Genomic DNA, 22,184 nt, shown 5'->3' with positions numbered 1-22,184 from the left:
AACAGCGGGGCGAAGGCTGGTAGGTGGAGCGATCTCTCATAGTTGTTTTTCTTGAGATTTCTTTTTTTTCCTGTGTTTTATTTATTATATAGGAGGCTTGGAAGTAGAAAAACCAAACTTGGTCCTTGAGTCTCAGAATATGATTTCGCCTCTCTTCTCACATTCGGAAGATCTACACGTTGATTCATGCTCGGTTTCTTATGTCAATCACTGAAAAGTAAAATCATCCATTTTTTTTAAATCATCTTTTTAAAAAAAAAATCATCCATCTTTTTTTTTTTTTAAATCATCCATCTTTTTTTTTTAAATCATCCATCTTTTTAAGAAGCCTTCTCAAAGAGCTGGTGGGTCACCACCACTCGGCTCCTCGGCATGTTTGCTCTTCCTCCTACAATGGGATTACCGTTTGGAAAGGTCGGAGAATACAGTCCTGGCGGGCGGAGAAAAGAGCTGTTTGGCCGCAAAGTCGTGGAAACCGTGGCTGGGGAGGAAGGCGGAGAAGCCTGCATCTGTCTCACCAGGTAGGTCGGGAAGACGCGGGTGTCCGTCCTTGGAGAGGACACGCCGCCAGCGTCCAGTCGTCCTGTGGTCCACCCACAATGCAGATCCTCGGTCAGGACGCGAGTCTGCCTAGAGTCGCGGACCCCAGCCCCACCAGGGTCATGGCCTGCTCTTCTGGTCACAGCGTGACTGTCCCCAAGGCCACTGCTCTCCGTCTTGTCTTCACTCTCAGCCAGTGCGATGGCATCAACTCTCACGGTCGCAGCTGCCGCCCACCCGTCGCACCCGCCCTAGCGTTTCCACCTGGCCCGGTCCCTGGGGCGACCTGAGCCCCCGGGGCCGCCTCGTGGGACCGACCTTGCGCGCTGCTCCATTGGCTTCCAGCAACACTCCGCACCCAGAGCAGCCTCCTTCGTCTCCTGGGACACTGTCAGCAACTCATCCACTTTGTCATCATTTTTGTTCTGTGGATTTTATTTCCCGGATTCCCCTCGAAACCCTCCCCTCTTCTGTGCCAACGCTGTTCCTTGCTCAAGACTGTGCTCCGCGTCTCCGAGCCGAGTCCCATCCTGCAGCCAAGTCCCATCCTGCAATGCTCTGGGGCCGCTCTCTCCCATGTGACGAAACCCCAAACTCCTCACGATGATCCAAAAAAGCGCCTGCAGAGACGTGGGCCTCCCTGGCCTGCTGCTGGCCTGGGGTCCCAGGCTACGGGGCAGGTGGCCCACCCACATCTCGGGTCAGAATCCGCAGCATGGAGTTTCCCACCACAGGAGGCCCCAGACTTGGGTTCACGGGCACCCCCTCTGCCCACATGGAGCTTCGTGCCGAGAAGCTCAAGCATATCTCTTGTGAAACCGTGGTGGAGTGGATCGCCTACTACCAGGAGCGATAAGCCCCCGCGTGGGCTCCACTGCAGGAAAACAGCCAGTCTGCACTGCCGGAGGCAACTGTTCTGTGTTGTCCAGACTTGAAACCTGCATAACCTGGGATCTCCTTTGTGCCGGGAAACTTGGAACTGGACACGTTACCCAACAAGTGTAAACCGTGTGGCTCTGCTGTCAGAAACCCTGTCGCCTCCTGGAAAGGGATTCTTCTCTGTGACCCTTGGGAGGCATTCCCGAGCTGCCTCTCCTCTCCCGCAGTGGGGACTTGGCACGGGAGGGCTCGGGGTCCACCCGCACGCACTCAGCAGAATGGGGCGATTGCCTTCTCCTCTGTCTACACCCACATGTTTTTACAGACGTGCCATTTTCACTGAACACGGGAAAGATCAGTATGTCCTGTCCACTCAGGTTTCTCGCACACTTGCTCTGTGTCCCTTACTTCTACCTTGTTCAGACCCCCATGCTCTGGGCAGGATGACGGCAATCGTCCTTTTCAGAACCTTTGCCTCCAGACCTTCTTGTGCCAACCCAGCTTCCCAGATCCCGGGAGCCAGATGGCTCTAAAGTCCGTGCGGTGGCTCAGCTATCTGCTGGGGGAGGGATTTTATTCATGCGTGTGCATGCAAGCATGCTTTTTACTCAAACACACAATTACGTTAACCTGGATTTTGCTTATGGGGGTGATGGAGGCGATGAGAGTGCTCAAAGATTCAGATGTACCCAGGGGTTCTAGAAATCTCTGGGAAGACAGGAGGTGGGGACTGCAACCCCCTGTGTCTGTCTGGGCCTCTAAGTGTAAGAGGATTGTGTTTCCGGAGGTTGAGTGGGTAATGCATGCATGTTGCACAACCCACATTATGGTTAATCCATTGCCTTCCTCCAGGAGATACGAGGAAGGCAGGAGAAATGATCCGCGGGAGACTCCGTGCACCGAGCGTTTGTCTCCATCCACGGGGAAGCACGGGTACTTCTGGGCCCTCTCAACCTGCCCTCCGAGGGAGGGACAGTCCAGCAGAGTGTGGAGAGCTGGGCGGGTCCCCCCGGGCCCTGAGGGCAGCCAAGGTCTACCTGCCTCACCTGCAAACAGCTGGGCGTGGCTGTGTCACTCGCTGGAGAGGGGGCCTCCATGGGGCAAGGCCACATTCCCGTGGCCGGGGGCGGGGGGAGGTGTGGCTTCCACGGGCTAGATGTGCAGTCAGGGCTGAATCGCTTTTTTTTTTTTTAAAGGTTTTATATATTTATTTGAGACACAGAGAGAGACTGAACTCGAGAGAGCAGAAGCAGGGGGAGGGGCGGAGGGAGTAGCAGACGAGCAGGGAGCCCGGTGCGGGACTCGATCCCAGGACCCTGAGACCGTGACCTGAGCCAAAGGCAGACACTTCACCCCCTGAGCCCCCCGGGCACCCCAAGGCTCAAATCCTTTTGGCAGTGACCCGGCCACAGAGTGTGGGCGTTCATCCTCCTTCCGGGCACCAGGAGGGTGCCTCTGCCCCTGCCGCTGGGGGGCACCTACGGCCATGAGACTTGCTCTGTGCATCAAAGTGTGGGTGGAAATGCTGCGAGTCACACACAGGTAGAAGTTTTAGGAGTCAGGGGGTGAGATGTGCTTCTCTTCCTCTGTTTCGATGGCTCCGAACGCGTCGCTGGTTCACGGCCTGGCGTGTGGATGATGTGGATCGGAGCCCCCAGCCACACCACAAGGGCCGGGGGTCCTCAGTGAGGGAGTTCCCGCGCTCAGACAGCACTGAGCTAGGACACTGTCCCCTTCCTGCCCAGCCTGGGGTCCCCACGCGTCATCCCCCTGCCTCGTGCATGCAGAGGGATGGCCATTGGCGGGCGGCCCTCGGGGCCCACGGGGAGGGACCCTCAGATGCAGTGCCGCTGGGGCTGCGCAGTGTTGCCTTGGGACCAGGGACAGCTGGAGCCAGAGGGGCCTGTTCGGTGACATCGTGAGGACGTCCGAGGGCCAAGGAGGCACAGTGTCTGCCCCGAAGCCAGCGTAGAGGAACGCGTCGCCTTCAGGCCCACAGATGCGGCTCACAAAGGAAAAGGTGGACGTGAGATGACCAGGCGTCGGAGGAGGGCGTCTGTCCTGCTGGACCCGGCTGAAGCCTCAGCGGCCCCCGGGAGCCAAGCGGGGTGCGGGAACCCCAGGAGAGCGTCATCTGAATGGGCCCTTCCCCGGGTGCGGCCGCTGGGTGCCCTGCTCCCGCCTCTCCGTTTCGCCGACGTCACTGCTTTACGGTCTCGATGAATCAGAGGCCACGGTTTATGGACTTCCCTCCAGGAACTCAGCCCACGCTCCCGGGGCTGTGGCCTCCCACGCAACACGCAGCTGCTGTACAAGAGCTTCGCGCCGAGAGGTCACCGTGACACCCAAGGGTCTCCCAAGCTGCAGCCGCGCGGTCGGGTGGCTCATCTGTCGCCTGAGGACACAGTGGCCGACGCAGGGCTTCCGACTGTGATCGCGGGGCCCTGGGCCCCCTCCGGGCAGCGACACCCTCCCCGCCTCCTCCTCGGCCCGTCAGGGACCTGTAGACTGAGCGGCATCCAGAGGCACCGTCCGTCCCGGAGGATGAAGGCCGGGGGCTCCAGTGTAAGCCAGTGCTCCCCGTAGCCAGCGAAGCTGGAGGACCCAGCTGCGGGAGGACCCACCTCGGGAGGACCCAGCTGCAGGAGGATCCACCTGCGGGAGGACCCACCTTGGGAGGACCCACCTCGGGAGGACCCAGCTACGGGAGGACCCACCTCGGGAGGACCCACCTCGGGAGGACCCAGCTGCGGGAGGACCCACCTCGGGAGGACCCACCTTGGGAGGACCCAGCTGCGGGAGGACCCACCTCGGGAAGACCCAGCTGTGGGAGGACCCACCTCGGGAGGACCCAGCTGCGGGAGGATCCACCTGCGGGAGGACCCACCTTGGGAGGACCCACCTCGGGAGGACCCAGCTGCGGGAGGACCCACCTCGGGAGGACCCAGTTGCGGGAGGACCCACCTCGGGAGGACCCACCTTGGGAGGACCCAGCTGCGGGAGGACCCACCTCAGGAGGACCCACCTCGGGAGGACCCAGCTGCGGGAGGACCCACCTCGGGAGGACCCAGCTGCGGGAGGACCCACCTCGGGAGGACCCACTTGTAACCGCAGACCTTGCAGTGCTCGTCCCTGGGAAGCCCTTCCCTTTCTCCTGGGAAAGTCCAGGGGAGCAGAGGCTATCTACATCACAGGCCAAGTGGTGAAGACATCGTCATTAGGATTCTGTTAAGATTTTTTAAAAGATTTTATTATTTATTTATTTATTTATTTATTTATTTATTTATTTACTTATTTACATTTATTTTACGCAGGCTCCACCATGGCCAACGTGGAGCCCTATGCAAGGCTCGAACTCAAGACTCGGAGATCAAGCCCTGAGCTGCGATCCAGAGTCCCAGGCTCCGCCGCTGGAGCCGCCCAGGTGCCCCGAGGACACGCTCAGTTATTGCTTTAGCTTTGGGGCGACCCTGACATGAGGCTTGGATGCTCCGCACAGGCTGGGCCGCACTCGATGCCGGCAGGAGAGAGGCCCCAGCCCCGGGTGTGGGGCCGAAGGCCTTGCACAGGTGCCGCTGGCCCACCTGCCTGGTGCCAGAAAGGGACTCTGGCCGTGGGGCATCATTGTGACTGCAGGTTAGCACCTAGGGGGGTTGTTGGTTTCTTTTTTTTTCAATTTTATGGAAAAAATGGAGTAGATCTAAAAGGCCAAATAATAAACCCGGGGTACAATTATACCTCCGGGGATCGGAGCAGGGCAGGGTGGAAGCCGGCCGAGGGGGAGATGAGGGCTCGGAGAAGCCACGGCCCAGCCGGGGGCCCCGGGGGCAGTGAGGGGCCCGAACCAGCGCTGCTGCAGGTGCCCCGCCGGTACAGGCCCCCCAGGGCGGCTGCCATCTGGCTTTGGGACCTTCACATGATAAGGGTGTGGGAGCTGGGGCCGCGTGGTGCCAGCTGGCGGGGAAGCCGGGCCCGCGGGGAGCAGCTGCGGCGTTGGGGGTGGGCGTAGGGGGGCAGGACCAGACCCCCTGCAGCGTGCCCAGTGTCATCCTGATGAGGAGCTCAGGGGAGCAGAGAAGAGGCCTCTTCACCGGAGCAGCGCTCCGTAGGCCGCACGCATTTGTTTTCTGCATAGAATTTGATTTCCGCACGCGTCACGTGCTTTATTTGGCCCCAAGACGCGTGGAAACCATCCTCGGCTTCCCACGCTCCCCCCCACGAACCAGGAAAGCAGAGAGTCAGGCCGTCTAGAAGCTGGAAGTCAGGCGGGGGTCAGTGGGGACTCCGCAGCCCTCCCCTTCCTGCTGTGGCCTTGCCCCTCCAGCCACTGAGCCCGGGGGAGCAGGGCAGCCCGACGACCCCTGGGATCCCTCTGCCGCACCCATGGGGAGCCGGCCTGGTCCAGGGGCCCAGCCACCCAGAGGGAGAATCAGGGAGGGGGAGCCGGACGCGGGGGCGGGATGTGGGCTGGGGGGCTGCTCTGATTCCTGCTGGGCCCCAGACTCGTCTGACTCCTGGCCAGGCGCCAGGTCACAGGAACACAGTCTCCCCTCGCCCACGGGCGCTCACCCCACCCGAGCTGCGCAGCCTAGCGGCGCCGGCCCCCTGGACGTCAAGGCTCCCGGCGTCTGCAGAGCTACCCGGGGCCGTCCAGTGCCGCCCGTGTCTCTTCGGGAGGACACGCGTCTTCTGTGCGGGACGGAGCTGCGAGCTGGCAGCTGGCACCGCTTCAGGCCCGGGTTTGCTGCCTGGCTGGGCCGTGGTGCCGACGGAGGAGGCTGGGGTCTCCGCGGCTTCCAGCCCAACCGCCCAGGACAGCCCAGGGAAGTGAGAAGTGGGGGGATCCCTGCCATGCTTGCTAAGCCAGAAACTGGGGCAAGCACACGCTTCCTGGCGCTGCTTCAGAGCCTCCCCGCGGACACCCACGGTGTGGACGCCCCCGAGTGACCCTCGCTTCTGACCAGAAGGCCCTTCTGGCCTCTGCGGGCAACCTGCCGGCCGGGCACCAGCCTCCCGCCCCAGAGCCCCCAGCCGTGCAGGGGAGCTTTGGGTCAGGGACAAAATGCTGGGACTCCATCCAAATGGAGGCGGTGGGGGCAAATCGCTCCCTGAAACCAGAGCCAGGTGGCCACTGAAGGCCAAGGCCGTCCTCGCACACAGCTGTGCCTGGCACAGGGCCTGCTGGGGCCCGAGGTGGGGGACCGACCCCATGGCAGGAGAGGCAGGCTGAGAGTGTTCTGGAAAGAGGCGAGGGACAGCGGAGGGCTGCCCGGGGGTGCCACACGCATTCCTGAGTAACCGTGGGGGCATGTGGGGTGAGGGAAGCTCAGGGCAGGAGTGGGGAATGCCCCACCGGAGCTCAGGGACTGAACCAAGCCTGCACGCCTGAGTCCAGAGTGTCTCCGGGCACCCAGAACGGCCCTGCACCTGCAGTCCCTGCACCCCACGCCCCTGCAGCACCTGCAGCACCCTTAGCACCTGCACCCCATGCCCCCGCAGCACCTGGAGCACTCACAGCACCCTCAGGACCCATGCCCCACGCCCCCGCAGCACCTGGAGCACCCTCAGCACCTGCAGCACCCTCAGCACCCTCAGCACCCTCATCCCCATGGCCGCTGCAGCACCTGTGCACTCACAGCCCCTGCAGTACTCTCAGCACCTGCACCCCACACCCCCTCAGCACCCACAACACCCGCACCCCCACACCCCTGCAGCACCCTCAGTACCCGCACCCCACACCCCCGCAGCACCCGGAGCACTCTCAGCACCCGCCGCACCCTCAGCACCCGCACCCCACACCCCCTCAGCACCGAGAGCACTCTCAGCACCTGCACCCCATGCCCCCGCAGCACCTGGAGCACTCATAGCACCCGCAGCACCCTCACCCCCATGGCCCCGCAGCACCCGGAGCACTCTCAGCACCCGCAGCACGTTCAGCACCCCCACACCCAGAGCACCCCCGTGACGCTGGCCCTTCCCAAGGACTCATGTACTCTCCTTCCTCCCGCACAGTTCAGAAAAGACTGGGTTGCAGGCGTCTCGGGCTCTCAGGAGGCCGGGTGCAGGCGGTTTGGGAGCGAGGGGAGACGGGAGTCAGGACGCGGTGCAGGCAGGGAACCCAGGGCCACGGCCCAGCCCTCAGGCCAGGTGGAAGCCTCCGTGGAGTGAATGGGTCCCCGTGCCTCAGTTTCCCAACTGTAACCGGACTGGTCAGGAGCAGAGCCTCCCTCGCAGGTTCGGGGAGAGGCAGCACATCCGGACGCTGAGGCAGAGGCCGGGGACTGTGTCCCCGCGGGCACCCCACAGGGGAGGTTCGCGTCTAGCTCCTGCTCGCCTTTGTTCCAAGAAAACGTGGGCCGTGTAGACAGCCAGACACCAACTCTGAGTCACCTCCTGACTTTATTTTGGGGAGCGGCGCGTTTCCAGGGGCTGTTCCTCGGACGCAGACGAGTCAAACACCAAAGCTGCCCCTGCCCCACGGATTGGCATCAGTATGAAAAGCAAGCAATTACGTTTAACGATCAAAATACCCTTATTAAGCGCCAGCGGCTTCAGCAGCTTCAGGATGGCGGTGAGCGCCCAGGCCGGGTCCCCCGCGGGAGCAGGTCCCCGTGGCCCAGGGAGGGGAACGGTCCTGATCCTGCCCACCGCCCTGGAAGTGGCCCAGAGACTACGCTCACGGAGGCCTGACTTGGATTACGTCGGAGCTTCGGAGCAGCTGCACCCGCAAGCCGCCCCATCTTGGCTAAATTAGCCTCTTCAAAGTCAATCCTTTAAAGTAAACATAGAAAGATCATCCTTAAATAGCACAAGGAATTGCATATTTGAGGCAAGGGGGCCCCCAAATCCCGATGTCGTGCACGGCACTTGGGATGTCAGGGCACACTTTCCCTTAAAAGGGCTCCTGCTTCCATTTGGTGGAAAACGCAGGCGCCGGCCCTGATCATTCTGAAAAATACAAAGATTTTTTTAAAAAATGTTTCTTCTCAACAATTATTGCAGAAGTTTTATTTCTTTCTCTTTTTTTAAAGATGTTACTTATTTATTCATGAGAGACAGAGAGAGAGGCAGAGACACAGGCAGAGGGAGAAGCAGGCTCCATGCAGGGAGTGCAGCCTGGGACCCGGTCCCAGGAGCCCAGGGTCGCGCCCTGAGCCAAAGGCAGGAGGGTAGCCGACCGAGCCGCCCGCGCCCCTCCGAAATATCCCATGTGTTGCTTCTTACTCCGAATAGAATACTTTTTAAAAGATTTTATTCTTTTAGAACTTTTTAAAGATTTATTTATTTTTGGAGAGAGAGAGGGAGAAAGGGAGAGTGGGGGGAGGAGCAGTGAGGGAGCAGATCTCGAGGAGCCCCATGTGGGGCTCAGTCCCACGCCCCTGAAGTCATGACCTGCGCCGAAACCAAGGGTCACATGCTGAACCGGCTGAGCCACCAGGGTGCCCCTTGAGTTTTTTTTTTTTAGTCATCTCTGCCCCCGGCGTGGGGCTCGAACTCACAACCCTGAGATCGAGAGTCACGTGCTCCACTGCCTGGGCCAGCTGGGCGCTCTGTAAATAGAATATTTTAAAAGAAATGATGTTCTTTTGCTGAAAATGGCTGAAAATTGGGAAAGCTTTGGGTTTTCAGGTATTCATATTGTCACCAACTGCTGTCTGTATCCTATCAGGTCGATGGACCCTTACCTGATTGTCTTAGCCGTCCCATGCTGGTGATCCCGTTGTCCGGATGCCGAGCCAGTGTCCCTTCCGTATCTCCCTCCACGGTTCTCGCGCTGAGGCTCGGCTGCCACACCCGGGGTGAGAGGTGTCCGCGGCAGTGATGAGCGTCCCGCCGTCCGGTTGGGGGCCGCGCCCGAGTCACAGAACCTGGCGGCCCACACTAGCCCTACCCCCCAAGACGTGGGTCTCTATCTCCCCACTGGCCCATCCGTAGAGAAGGCAGGTTCATGGGGCGGGGGGGTCTGGCCCGATTCCTGGCCCAGCTTGGAGCTAATCATGCCCCCCCCGCCCCGGGGCTGGGTGTGCGCGGCCCGGCTCACTCCTCTTCCTGGGATCCCGATGACAGGGCCGAGGAACCAGGCTTCCCAGGCTGACCGGACGGAAGAGCCGGGCTGTCGACACAGGAGGGAGGCACCCGAGTGTGGAAGGCGGGGAAACCGGCGGGCATGGGTGGGCTCAGTTTTCCTGGCTGGGAAAACAGGGGTGTGGTGCGGCGAGGAAGGGGAGGAGGGGGAGGAGGACAAGGAGCATTGCGCCGCAGGGACAGGGTCCCGTGTCCGGGCAGCAACAGCCGCTCGTTCCTCACCTTGGGAGCAATTCCACTGGCTGCCCGGGGACACTGTCCCCAAGCACGGGATTTGGCCGCGGGGGACGCCGTGTCCCTGGCCCCTGACGGGCCCCTCGCTGGGCCTCCCCTGGAGATGCGTCTCCCCACAGGCCTCAGGAGCTGCACCCAGGTCGCCGAGAGCCCCAGAGCCACCTGCCTCCTCCACTCCTGCTCCGAGGGCTGCCCAGTGGGCACACCTGCCCCGTGACCCCGGGGCCCGAGCGTATTGCCGCCCAAGCCCCGTGGCAGCCGTTTCAATGCACGAAGGGCCGCACGGGGCAGTTTCCAGCTCATTGCTCATGTCTGAAAAGTGTTTTTTGTTTTTTGGGTTTTTTTTAAGATTTTATTTATTCATTTGACGCAGAGGGAAAGAGAGAGAGCGAGAGCGAGAGCAGGGGAGGGGCAGGCAGAGGGAGAAGCAGGCCCCCTGAGCAGGGAGCCCGATGCGGGGCTCGATCCCAGGACCCCGAGATCATGACCCGAGCCCAAGGCCGAGGCTTCACCGGCCCTGGCTCCAGGCGCCCCTGGAAAGTGTTGGATCGTGTATTCCCCAAGTAATTATCAACACCCCTGATCACGCCGCGGCCTGAGCCGATCCTCCACGCGGCGCCCTGGCGAGGACCGCCCACTGCGTCTCAGGCCGATTGTCATGACCTGGGCCCAGCGCCGCCGAGGCCACAGGGGTTCATGTCCAACATGGTCACCCTCTGGGCTTCCCGACTCTGAGACAAGGAGGCAGAGCTGGCCTGGGTGAGACGCGGGCGCCGGGACTTGCAGCAGGGGGCTAGCTGGGCGCCTGACTCTCCTAGTGCCTCCTGACAGTCCTGGGGCAGGTGGAGCACGAGGAGAAGGGGCGGGAGGAGGAGGAAGAGGGGGAGCAGGAGGGGGAGGGGGTGAGGAGAGGGAGAGGGAAGGAGGGGAAGGAGAGGGGGAGAGGGAGGGGAGTGGGAGAGGGAAGGAAGGGAGTGGAGGGAGGGGAGCAAGGGCGCTCAGCCGGCCCCTCTCCAGTGCCCCTCCTGGATCCCCAAGTCCAGCCAAGGCTCAGCCCAGCACCCAAGGTCCCGGGGACCTGCCCCCCTCACCCCCCTCTCAGCCCCGAGGCCGAGTCCGAGCCCTGAGCTTGCAGTGACCCTCACACTCCCTGCTGCCCGGCGGCCGCTGTCACAATCATGGTGACGGGGAGAAGGAAGGAGCCGTCGGGGGCCAGCAGGCGCCCACCTGGCGGGGAAGGAGGGGCGTCAGGGCCAGGGCCCGCTCCAGGTGCTCAGGGTTAATAAATCAGAGTAATTAGTTAGGGGGCCATGATTTGGACCCTGTCTCCCCCTCGCACAGCCCTTCTGGGGAGTGGAGGCCGTGGCGCCCCCTCCGTGGCCGAGACGCCGCATGCCGCTCCCACTCTCCTGCCTGCGCAATGGTCCCCGTGTCCCTGATGCCGCTGGTGGGCACTGCCAGGGGTGCCTGGCCCCAGAGTCCAGGCTTCGGGGAGCGAGTGAGTGACCTCGGTGAGCGACGTCCCTGCCAGAGGCTCACCGGGCCCCTCGTCGGGCCTCAGGGGGACACCTGTGGCCCCGTCCCAGCAGCAGGTGTCCGGGGCAGGCGAGGCATGCGGGACAGAGCGAGAGTTGCCCTGCTCCGGCCGGCTTGGCCCCCTGGGGGTCGTCTGCGCCCCCACAGCAGGGAGGGGAGCCCACGGAGGCCCCGGTGCACAGGTCCAGGCTCCTGGCCCCACGGGACACACGCACCTGCTCCCAGGGGCCCGTTGGGAAGCAGCCATGTGTCCCATCTAACGGCAAGGAGCCTGGGGAGGACAGCAGGGTGTGGGCGCCCCCAGGAAGTCGCCTGCCGGCCTGCCCGCATCCACAACGACAGGAGCCAGTTCCCCAAAACGAGGATCTCCACCCTCTACTGTCTCCCCCCCACTCCATATACACATGTCCCTACAACCTATTGGTTCTGTTTTTCTGGAACAACCCAGAGTCATTTTCACGTGTTTGGAGCACCTGAGGTATTCGCCGCATCGCGTCGGCAGGAGGCGTCGGAAGGTGGATGAGCCAGGAGCCGACTAAAAAGAGAGTCGAGGCACGTCAGCATCACCTGTTGGGGAGAATTGCCTTAACATGTCTCTGCTTCAGTTTCCCTGCCTGCCAACGGGCAGCCCTTCCTGCCTCGACTGGTCTAACGAGACGAAGGGGGGATGTCAGACCCACGGGGCCTGTGACCAACAGACCTTAACGGCCCTCTGTGCGGCCGCAGGACCTCACTATGGTGGGGGCGGGCAGAGGGCAAGGAAGGGGAGCCTGGTGCTTTCCAGCCAGACTGGCTGGCACCACAAGCGCTTCTCAGTTCTGCTTTTCACCGGAGAACCCCGCTGCTCCCCCATAAAGCCAACCCAGAGCCTCCAGCCGGGCCTTTCCCTGCACGACTTTGCAGCCAAGCTCTTCTGCAGCTCGGAGCCAGCTGCAGGCATTCTGGCCAGATGGCGCGGGGGGCGGGGGGGGGGGGGGGATGAGCCCATGATGCTGCCCCGGGTCCCGCAGATGTAACGTCCCCATCAGAGCCTGTTAGTTAGTCAACGGAAACCAGGATTTGAATTAGGATTTCTTGATGGAAAGCCTGGCCGTGCTTGAACTCTCCATAACCTGGTAAATTCTTAAATGTCCCTATTAGGAGGAAATTAAAGCTCTGTTGGCCTAGTCATAGATTAGTGATAGGAAATCTCATTACGGAAGTGTAGGCAGAGTTCACGTGTCCTCAATGCTCCGAACAAGCCAGCAGCAGCCACGCGTCTTGGACATGAAGCACAGAAACCAGAGGTTTACTGCCTCGGCAATGAACTTGCTTTCCTGCTCCTGCTGCAATGGAAGGAACTCGTCCCTGCGCGTGCGTGACCGTGACTTGCCTTGAAGACCTCGGCATGGAGCAAGGGTGCAGGGGCAGACGTGCCCCGGATGCATGGCTCTCTGGCGTGGAACCCTTTTCTCGTCCCTCCCCCTGCCTCGTCTTTGTGCTTGTTTGCTTTCCCTTTCAAATATATTTTCAAAGTTGTAAAGATTATTGTGGAAAAAACGTTTATTTTCTAAAAGCCACGCAGTTCAGGAGTCACGGGTGGGCCTCCCTTCCAGCCCTGTGGTGTGTTTTAGACTCTCCCTCTGCATCTCCTTGGCCCTGATGGATGGCGGGTGGGAAATTTTCAGTGCTCTTCCAGGGATGCTTTCGACGGGGACAACCACAGGGATGGTGACCCAGCATCCACACCGGGGGGCTGTCTCCGTCTGAAGATTCTCATTTCCCCCTCGGAGCCGTAGAGCGAAGCAGGACGTGGGGTGTGGAGCATCGCTGCAGGTGGGCCAAGACCCCGGGAGCGTCTTCGGCGAGGCCCACGTGGGGGGACGTGGAGGCAGGCCAAGGAGGGGGTGCCCTGGCCTTCGCCCAGCATCAGCGCCCCACTGCTGACCGACAGATGGACACGTCTCTGCATCTCGGGACTCGCTCCTTGCGTCCGCTGCTTCCAACGAAAAGTGTCATTGTTTCTACAATTTCCTAATCACACCTCTTATTACACAGAGCAGCACCGTTGGAGAGAAACACGGGGCAGGACGCATCGCATATGCACCTTTTTTTCCTTGAGAATCACCATGATGCAACCTTTGCTCCGAATATCACACAGAATCTAGAAAATTGCAGAGAAAAGGGGCCCGTCTTTTGCATTTACCTATGTTTCTGCTCTCCCCATGATTCTTTCCCCCTCCTTCTGATCCAATATTTGTCCTCTTTTTTCCCTTTTCTGTTTAGAGATCTTTGGGTGGTCCTCTCTTAGGGCGAGCCTGTGGGTGGCAAAGCCTCTTCATGTCCCACCACTTTATTTCCCTTTGACTCCCGAGTGCCATTTTGCCTGGGTATAGAACTCTGGGTTGACCTTTCCTTCGACACTTGGGAATAGGATGCCGATTTCTTCGGGCCTCCAGTTTGGGATAAGAAATCTACTGTCGTTTGGATGGTTTTCCACCCCTGCGGGTAAAGGGCTACATTCATGATGTTTTCCCTTTTTTGTTTTTAGTTTTGATGTGATGAGTCTTGGTCATGAGTCTTGGTCAAACAAAATATATATATATATTTTTTGATTTTTTAAATTTATTTATGATAGTCACAGAGAGAGAGAGAGAGAGAGGCGCAGAGACACAGGCAGAGGGAGAAGCAGGCTCCATGCACCGGGAGCCTGACGTGGGACTCGATCCCGGGTCTCCAGGATCGCGCCCTGGACCAAAGGCAGGCGCTAAACCGCTGCGCCACCCAGGGATCCCCTGAACAAAATATATTTTGATATATATGATATATTTTGTTTGATATATTTTGTTTGGGATTCCCTCAACTTCTTTGAAGCTGTGGGTTTTATGGGGTTTTCGCATGTGCCAAATTGGGGACATTTTGAGATATCATTCCTCCAAATATTCTTTCAGCCGCACCTGTGATCTCCAGTCGTCTCTTCCAGACCCTGAGGACACGACTGTTAGGCCTTCAGTTATGGTCCCAGCAGCCTGATGTCTCTGCTCTGCAGATTGGGTAATTCCTATAGTTCTGTCTCCACGCTCACGGGCGCCATCCTGCTCTTCTCCATCCTGCTCTTGAGCTGATCCATTGCATTTCAAATTTGATTATTGGGTTTTTTGGTTCTAAAATCTCCAGGTGGTTCTTCTTTATATCTTTCATTTTTGGTTCCTGTGATGTTCTCTTTTGTTTCCATTTGTTTCACGTGTGCTCCCAGTTGCCCGTGGACGGATTTCCATAGTGGCTGCTTCACAGTCTTCGCGCTCCATCTTGCTCCGTGACCCCATTCCAGGCTCCTTGGCTGGAGAGTAAGCTGTTGGGTTTTTTTGTGTTTTGTTGTCAGTCTGCACTTCCTGACGCCTCCAGGCTGTTGGCTTCTCCACCCCCCTGTCTGGGTTATGCAAGGCAACATGGAAACCCAGGGGCCTCACCCCGGGCCGTTCCTCAGGTCCTGAGTTGTAGCTGGTCTGCCTCCCTCCGTTTCCCAAGCCTTCCTATTTTGTGTTTTATAGAGCGCCCGGGACTTTAAGTTGAAAATACAGAAAAATATGTGTACACCACATTCCCTGAAGAGGAACTCCCCTATTGTGTAGGTGTGTGTGTCGATATTTTGGTCGATGGACGGAGCTATGAGGGAAGCATGGAGTGGACGTGTAGCACGCAGATGATCATGACAACAGAGGCAAGCATGCCCGAAGACAGGCTCAGGCGTAAGAGCCGTTAATCTGAAATCAAGAAAACGTTGGTTCATTCTGAGCTAAACTTAAGCTGGAAAGATCTTTCATAGGAATGATGATCGGAGAAGTAGCCCTTTGACTCTCGGGGGGGGACAGCCTGTTGGATAAGTGCTGGATGCCCACCCATCCTGCCCCCAGCGCATGTGGAAGCACAGGGATCCAGAAATCCTTGACTGATGCAGGACATGGAAGGGCTTTCGGGCAGGGATGGAATGCACGGGCAAATGGAAAGGTAGCGAGAAAGAAAAGACAAGCCCTGCAGGCCCTTCTGGTTAAAAGTCAAACAGTTGGGGCCCCCGGGGGGCTCAGTGGTGGAGCATCTGCCTCCAGCTCAGGGCGTGACCCCGGGGTCCCGGGATCGAGTCCCTCGGCCTCCCTGCATGGAGCCTGCTGCTCCTCTGCCTGTGTCTCCGCCATTCTCTCTCTCTCTCTCTCTCTCTCTCTCTCTCTCTGTGTGTCTCTCATGAATAAATAAAGTCTTAAAAAAAGTCAGTCATCCTAAAAAATTATGTGGAGCAGCCTGGAAGAAATCACGGAAGTCAACGCGGCATTTCACGGACAAGGACGTCAGAGCACTCTGCGTATATTCTACAGCCTTTCCAGTCCTCTCCCTTCATTCCCCCACACCACACAGGTGCACTTACACCCCCACTCACACTCCCACGTGCACACACCCACTCCCACATGCGCACACACTCACACATGCACTCACACACTTCCACACATACACTCACACACACTTAAATGCATGTGTACTTACGTGCACGCACACGTACTCACACACAATACACTCACATTTACACAATCATATACACACTTACACACTTGCAATGTAGTAGCACACATGTACACCTGCTCTCGCACACTTACGCGTACTCTCCCACACATGCACACTTACGGACGTGCACTCACACACACTTAGACACATGCACTTGCACGTGCACTCACACATACAGCTACACACTAATACAGTTACACATGCACACACACATGCACACACATGCACTCCCACGTGTGCACTCACACAGGTAGCTTACAAATATGCACACCCAAGGCGCCCACACACACACACACATGCACACACATGCACTTACACACACAGACCTACAATGAACACAAATGGCCATATTAAAATTAAATGCTAAGGGAAGTCAACATCAGCAAAGAGAATTTCAAGGCTATAAAACAAAATCAAGCACAAATGCATTAAGAGTTCTTAGTTCAACATCTTCTCTCCAAATGTTAGTCAAAGAAGAGATCCAGCCCCTTTTCTGAGGAAGAAAGGCTTTGAAGGACATTTTTACAGAAGAGCTATTTACGATCAGAAGATCCAGATGTGCTCATATTTTTAAAAAATGTTGAGACTAGAAATGACTGCCCAGATGATGGGCCCAGAGCTTCCTATGTAATGTCACCATCGCTTAGATGAAAACAAGACTATTGACGATAGTAGGAATATTTTAGTTGTCGAGGTTGGGAGGATAGCGAAGTTGAATTTTGGGAAAGCGGGTGCTCAAGACTTTATATTTTCAGATTGAAAACCCAGATCGACAAAATTCTTACTAGGGTTCCAAGCATTTCATTAGCAAGCTCCTTGGCTTTAGAGCTGACACACTGAGTTTTAATACACACCCAGAGAAGCACACAAGTCCCCGGTGGGCCATTGGAGGCACTGCCACAGGCTGGGTACAGACACATCTGCACGAGCATCATCACTCCACGGCCTCTCGTGACCCAAGGTGCCCGCAGTCCTGACTTCTGACACCAGCGAGCTCTGCGTGACTTTCTACTTCTTAGGACGGGGATTGTGCCCTCTGTGGGCCTTGGGTCGGGCCGTTCTGGGCTGGCTGCACATCTGCAACTTCATCTGCATGACGTCTTCCGCTATGAATACACCACGATGTACCCGTTCTGCTGCTGATGGATGCTGCCTTCCTTCTTGTCTCTTTTTTGGGTCACAACAAATGAAACCCCCGTAAGCATTCCTATTGCATTTCTGTTGCTTGCATCTCTGTAAGCTTGCATTTCTGTTGGACCTTTTAAAGGGATTTCATTTATTTATCTGTGAAAGAAAGAAAGGCACAAGTTGGGGGGAGCAGCAGAGGGCGAGGGAGATGCACACTTCCTGCTGAGCGGGGAGCCCGACGTGGGGCTCCACCCCGGGACCCTGAGTCCATGACCTGAGCCGAAGGCAGGTGCTCCACCGACTGAGCCCCCCAGGCGGCCCTGCGTTGGGATTTTACCTGGGAAGAAAACGCCTGGCTGGCCAGATTTGTGAAATTCTCCATGGCAGCGTGTGTGAGAGCACCCCCGGCTCCCGTCTGGCATGCCGCAGCCCCGCCGCCCCACCGAGCGGGTCTACTTCATTCACAAACAGGCTCTGTTTCTCTTTCCGCAGGTGAGGACGGGATTGTCCCGTGCCATTAAAGCGCACCCCCAGTTCCCCACGTATTTACTGCATAGAAGCACAATTCAAGCACCATAAACATCACCATTTTAATGGGCTTTTAGCGTCTTCATCGGGTTGTCTGACCATCATCCTGGAATATCTAATTCTGGAACATTACCATCCCCCCAAAAGGAAAACTTGTGCACATTCATAGTGATTCCACAGGTCATCTTCCCTCAGACCTTGGCAACTGCCGATCCACGTCTATCTCCATGGGTTCACCTGTTGTGGTCTTTTCACCTACATGAATCACACCCTATGCGGCTTCGTGGACCTGCCTTTGTTCACTCGGCATGACGTCTCCACGGCTCCCGCAGGTAGTAACACCCGGCTCCTCGTGCGCGACACGGGCGTGTGCACATAGGCTATGTTTCCCGTTCCATTTGGTGGTTGAGGTGCATTTGGGCTGATGCCACCTTTTGACGGTTGTGGTGATCCTGGTTGTTGTGTACAGGCTCTGTAGGGGAAGTAGACCACCTGGGAGGTGTTAGTCACAATGGCTGGTCCGGGAGGTACTCTAGAGATAGGGCTGTGCCCTGGGTAGGGCCGACCGGGATGAGCACGTTTATTCTTTGGTGTGGGACCCGTGTAGCTGCTGGGGGGATGCAGCTGGGGAGCATCAGGGAGGTTGCTGAGCTGTCACTATTGTCACTTTGAGACGGTGACAGGATGGTGGACTTATATCAACATATACAGAAGGACTTTGCATCGCTCACTCGAGAAAACTCGGATGAGCCTGTGCTCATGCTCAGTCATAGAATTGTTGGAGGGTAAGATGCTTCACCCAGCACAACGGAAACATGCGTTTCTTCATTGTGTCTGTGGTGTTTCTTCTCTGTGAATGGCGGCCAAGCCTGGGCACTTTTAGGGAAATGAGTGAACAGAGCAGCCACTCAGGAGGCCATGACCCTGGGCTCCTTCCTTGAGCAGAATTGTCACCCTCTTGTGTCTCCTTGCACTGCTGTTCAAGATTCAGACTCTGGGGATGGGATAACCTTGTGGGATGTGCCCCCTTCTCGCAGAGTCCATCTTTTTCTACCCAGTGGTGAAGAGGTCATATTATATATTAACCATTCAAAACGTTGGCAGACGTAAGGCCCTTCACCACTAAATGTCTCTCCAACGATATTCCTCTGCAGGGCCACGAAGCCATTGTCATTTCCTGCAAAATTTAACATTGATTTGAATATTTCCTTTTGTCCACGAAATGTTTTTTAAGTTTTCTTTTTTAAAAAAAAGATGTATTTATTTATTTTAGAGAGCGTAGGGCAGAGGGAGAGAGGGAGAGAGAGAATCCCAAGCAGACACCTCATTGAGCAGGGAACCCAACGTGAGGCTTCATCTCACGACCCTGAGGCCATGACCTGTGATGACATCGAGAGTCAGACACGCAATCAGCTGAACCAGCCAGGCGCCCCTCTTTTAAAGTTTTCTAAGCAAGACCCAGTCAAGGATTTCACATCATTTGATGGTCATGTCTCCTTAATCTCCTTTAACCCAATAATCAGCCCTACACCATCGTGTTTCATGATTGTTGCTCTTCGGTGGTCAAATCTTAAGTCAATCAAGACATCAACTCATTTATGGGGAATCAAAAATATGCCAAGGGCTTTGCAGATGTCAACCTAGTCTCAACAGCACCTTTTACAACTTACTTCTGCATAGCCGCTGTCCCTGGAGAAGCCCTGCCAGGCAGGGGCCGTGTCCAAGAGCAGACATTGAAGACTTGTTTGTTGGGGGAGCCACTGTTCTCAGCCCCGTGAGTGGTGCACACGCAGGACCTGATGCTCAGGGCAGTTACAAGACTTGCCTGAATCACTGAGAACTGGCCTCCTGGGCATTCAACCAGGACCTCTGATTCCACATCTAAGCCTGCACCACTTGGAGGCAGCCCATCCTTCAGAACTTCCATTTCGCCCCATGGAGATTACGGAGTTACGTGGTCTCATCTGGGACATATACCCCAACCCTTGGTGTGCTGGAAGTCCCAGCATCCGGGAGCTCAGCAGAAACCCACTGTGTGGTTTGCAGTGGAAGGAGTACGTTAGGGTCCTGGGCTCCAGGCCTGGCTCTGGCACCCGCCATCTGTGGCCACGGGCAAGGCTGTGAGCTTCTCACAATTCCCAGGGGCCTCTTACAGGAGATGAGAAAACAATGTCTGCCTACGGGATTGAAGAAGGAGAAAATGAGTCAGGGATGCAGACCACCAGGATGACGCCGCGTGTGTGGCAAAATGCTGGTTTAAGCAAGATGGAGATGGAGAAGAAGCCATGAAATAGAAGACCGAGGGCAGAGCAGGCTGAGGTTGAGCAAAGGGCGCATCTGAATGGGGTCATGGGCAGTCGACGTCTTCTGCTTCAGGAAAGTTACCCATTTCTTACAGACTTCCGGAGAATGAAGGTCAGTGTCCTGCTGCTTCTCAATTACCGAAGACACCGACTAGGTAGGGAAACGTCAGCATCCGTTCCTTACTGGGCGCCTGCTACCTCTCAGTGCAGAACACCCGAAGGACCCAGCGCCTTGGGAGCAAAGGGAATGAAAGCCAGATGCAGCCCGGGGGCCCAACACCGGGGCTCAGCCTCACCAAGTTCCACCGACGGGCTTTGGTCTCTGCCCCAGGTTGCAGCTCGGAAAATGCATCACGCAGGGATTGTGGAGGAGTCAGTATGTGTGTGCCTTCCTTGTTTTGGGAAAAATCAGATACACGGGCAAACAAGCAGGAGAGCGATTCGTTGCTAAGGATTCATGTCTGGATCCAAACCATCCAGGTTTTGTAGACTTTAAATTACTCTTAGATGTCAAGAAAACAGGCTTCGGTTTGTTGGTGGGCAGCTGGAGGTCTCCGACTTGGCCTAATGCTCTCCTGGATGCTCCGGAGACCGTCCTAGTGTGCTTCGTCTGGAGGATGAGGTGCAGGGGATCTCTCTGAAGTGAGGTCTACGCAGGTCGCCCAGGGTGCCAAGCAGGGAAGCCCAACGGTCTTCTCATAGCCTGACTGGGGAGCCTATGGCCGGAAGAGCGGTAGGATGGTGTGGTGACAAGCCGGCGGGAAGCCATGGGGCTGAGGCCAACGGCGGCGGCAGGCGCGAGGAGGAGCACGGGCTCTGAGAGGTCCCGCAAGGAGCCCGCTCACTGACTGAATGGACGAGAGGGCGGCAGAGGCAGGTGGGGGAGTCCAGGGTGAATCCAGCTTCTGGCTTGAGCTCTCGGGCGGTGGTTGTGCCTCTTGCTGTAGGGGAAGACTCAGGACTTTGGGGAAAATGACCTAGCCTTTCAAAACCTTAGTTTCTTGTTCCATAAAGTGTAGAAAATACCATGTGCTCTATAGTTAATATGGAAACTGGGAAGTTGCATGAAACAGCTATAAGTACCCCAGATGGAGAGTGTGTTTCTTATACGTTTTCCCCACGGCGTGCCTGCTGCTCCCGGCCTCCCTCCCGGCCTCCCTCCCGACCCCCCTCTGCCCCCAACCCTCGGCCGCGAGTGGAGTCTTCCGTCCGTTGGCTTCCCCACGGGCCCTCACCAATGCACGCCGTGTGTGGAGGACGGTAGAGCCCGGAGCCGGGATTGGGGGGTCATGGGGAGAAAAGGCTGCCACTCTAGCCTCAGCCCAGGCTGCTGTTGGAACGGGGGCTTTTCATGCCCGAGGGGATACTATTGCTAGATAGTCTTCAGAAGTGGGTGGGTTTCTTTTTGCACCCTGCTGCTCCCCATCTTGCTAAGCCCTTCCCCTCTCTCACACTCAAGCAAACCACAGGACCCACGTTGCCTCCGAGAAAGGACAGAGTGGTTGGAAAACAAAGGGAGCAGGAGCAGGCCGGCAGAATGGCGACAGCACTTCTGGGTCTCTGTGGGGCTGACGCTCAACGCAAAACACGCAGGAAATTCAGAAGCTGTGCGAGAAACGAGCGCACACATCTGTCTCTTTCTTCCACACCCACTAGGACTCCTCCTTCATTCATAAGGTCCCCAAAGGTTGCATGGGTGTGCATGCAAGTACACGTGTAACTGCATTCGTGCACATGTGTACACCGCAAGTGTGTATATATGCACGTGCATGCATGTGCATGTACCATGTGCGTGTGCATCCATGTGCATTGGTATGGGCATGTACGCATGTGCACGTGCATGTACCATGTGCATCCATGTGCATTGATGTGTGCATGTGTGCATGTGCACGTGCATGTATGTGCATGTGCGCATGTGCGTGTATGAGCGTGCATGTTGTGCATGTACATGTGGGGGGGGCCAGGCATCTCCCCAGGGAACAGCCCCTGTGTGCCGCTCTCTGAACTGCGCTCTGGGAGGTGACAAGCATGGATGTGCACGCTGACCCCCGGAGGAGGAGCCCCCTTCTCTGTCAGACGCCTGGCAGTGGCCCAAGTGGACGCCCCACAAGGCAGCACACCCGGGGGTGTAGGCAGCAGGGATCAGTGGCTGGGGAGGCAGGAGGACACAGCACTCGGCTCCAGTGTGTGTGTGGAGCTCCGCCAGAGCTGGAGGGTGGCCTGCGCCCGGCATGCTCTTGGCCAAGACCGGCATAGAAGGGGCGATGGAGTCATGATGAGCTCAGGCTTTTTCCGGAGGGGCACGAGAGCCCATTCCAAAATTGTCATCGGGGCTGATGGGTAACGATCAGCTGCTGGAGGACGAGTCAGTTATAGAAAACATTGTCCTCCATGTAGTCCTCACTTCTGAGGGAGTAG

The 22,184-nt window shown here is 57.5% G+C and overlaps 1 long non-coding RNA gene across 1 annotated transcript; it reads left to right on the top strand.

Annotated features, from left to right (window-relative positions):
• The first annotated feature begins 12,088 nt into the window (after positions 1–12,088).
• LOC144298764 (uncharacterized) lies at positions 12,089–12,796 on the top strand. Its single transcript, XR_013365649.1, has 2 exons — positions 12,089–12,389; positions 12,482–12,796. It is a non-coding gene; the product is annotated as an uncharacterized LOC144298764 (long non-coding RNA).
• Positions 12,797–22,184: the final 9,388 nt, after the last annotated feature.

This window comes from Canis aureus, chromosome 26 (genome assembly GCF_053574225.1).
Source record: "Canis aureus isolate CA01 chromosome 26, VMU_Caureus_v.1.0, whole genome shotgun sequence".
Taxonomy (NCBI): domain Eukaryota; kingdom Metazoa; phylum Chordata; class Mammalia; order Carnivora; family Canidae; genus Canis; species Canis aureus.
The sequence above is the reverse complement of the archived record's forward strand: the minus strand, read 5'-3'. Positions and strand labels throughout refer to the sequence as shown.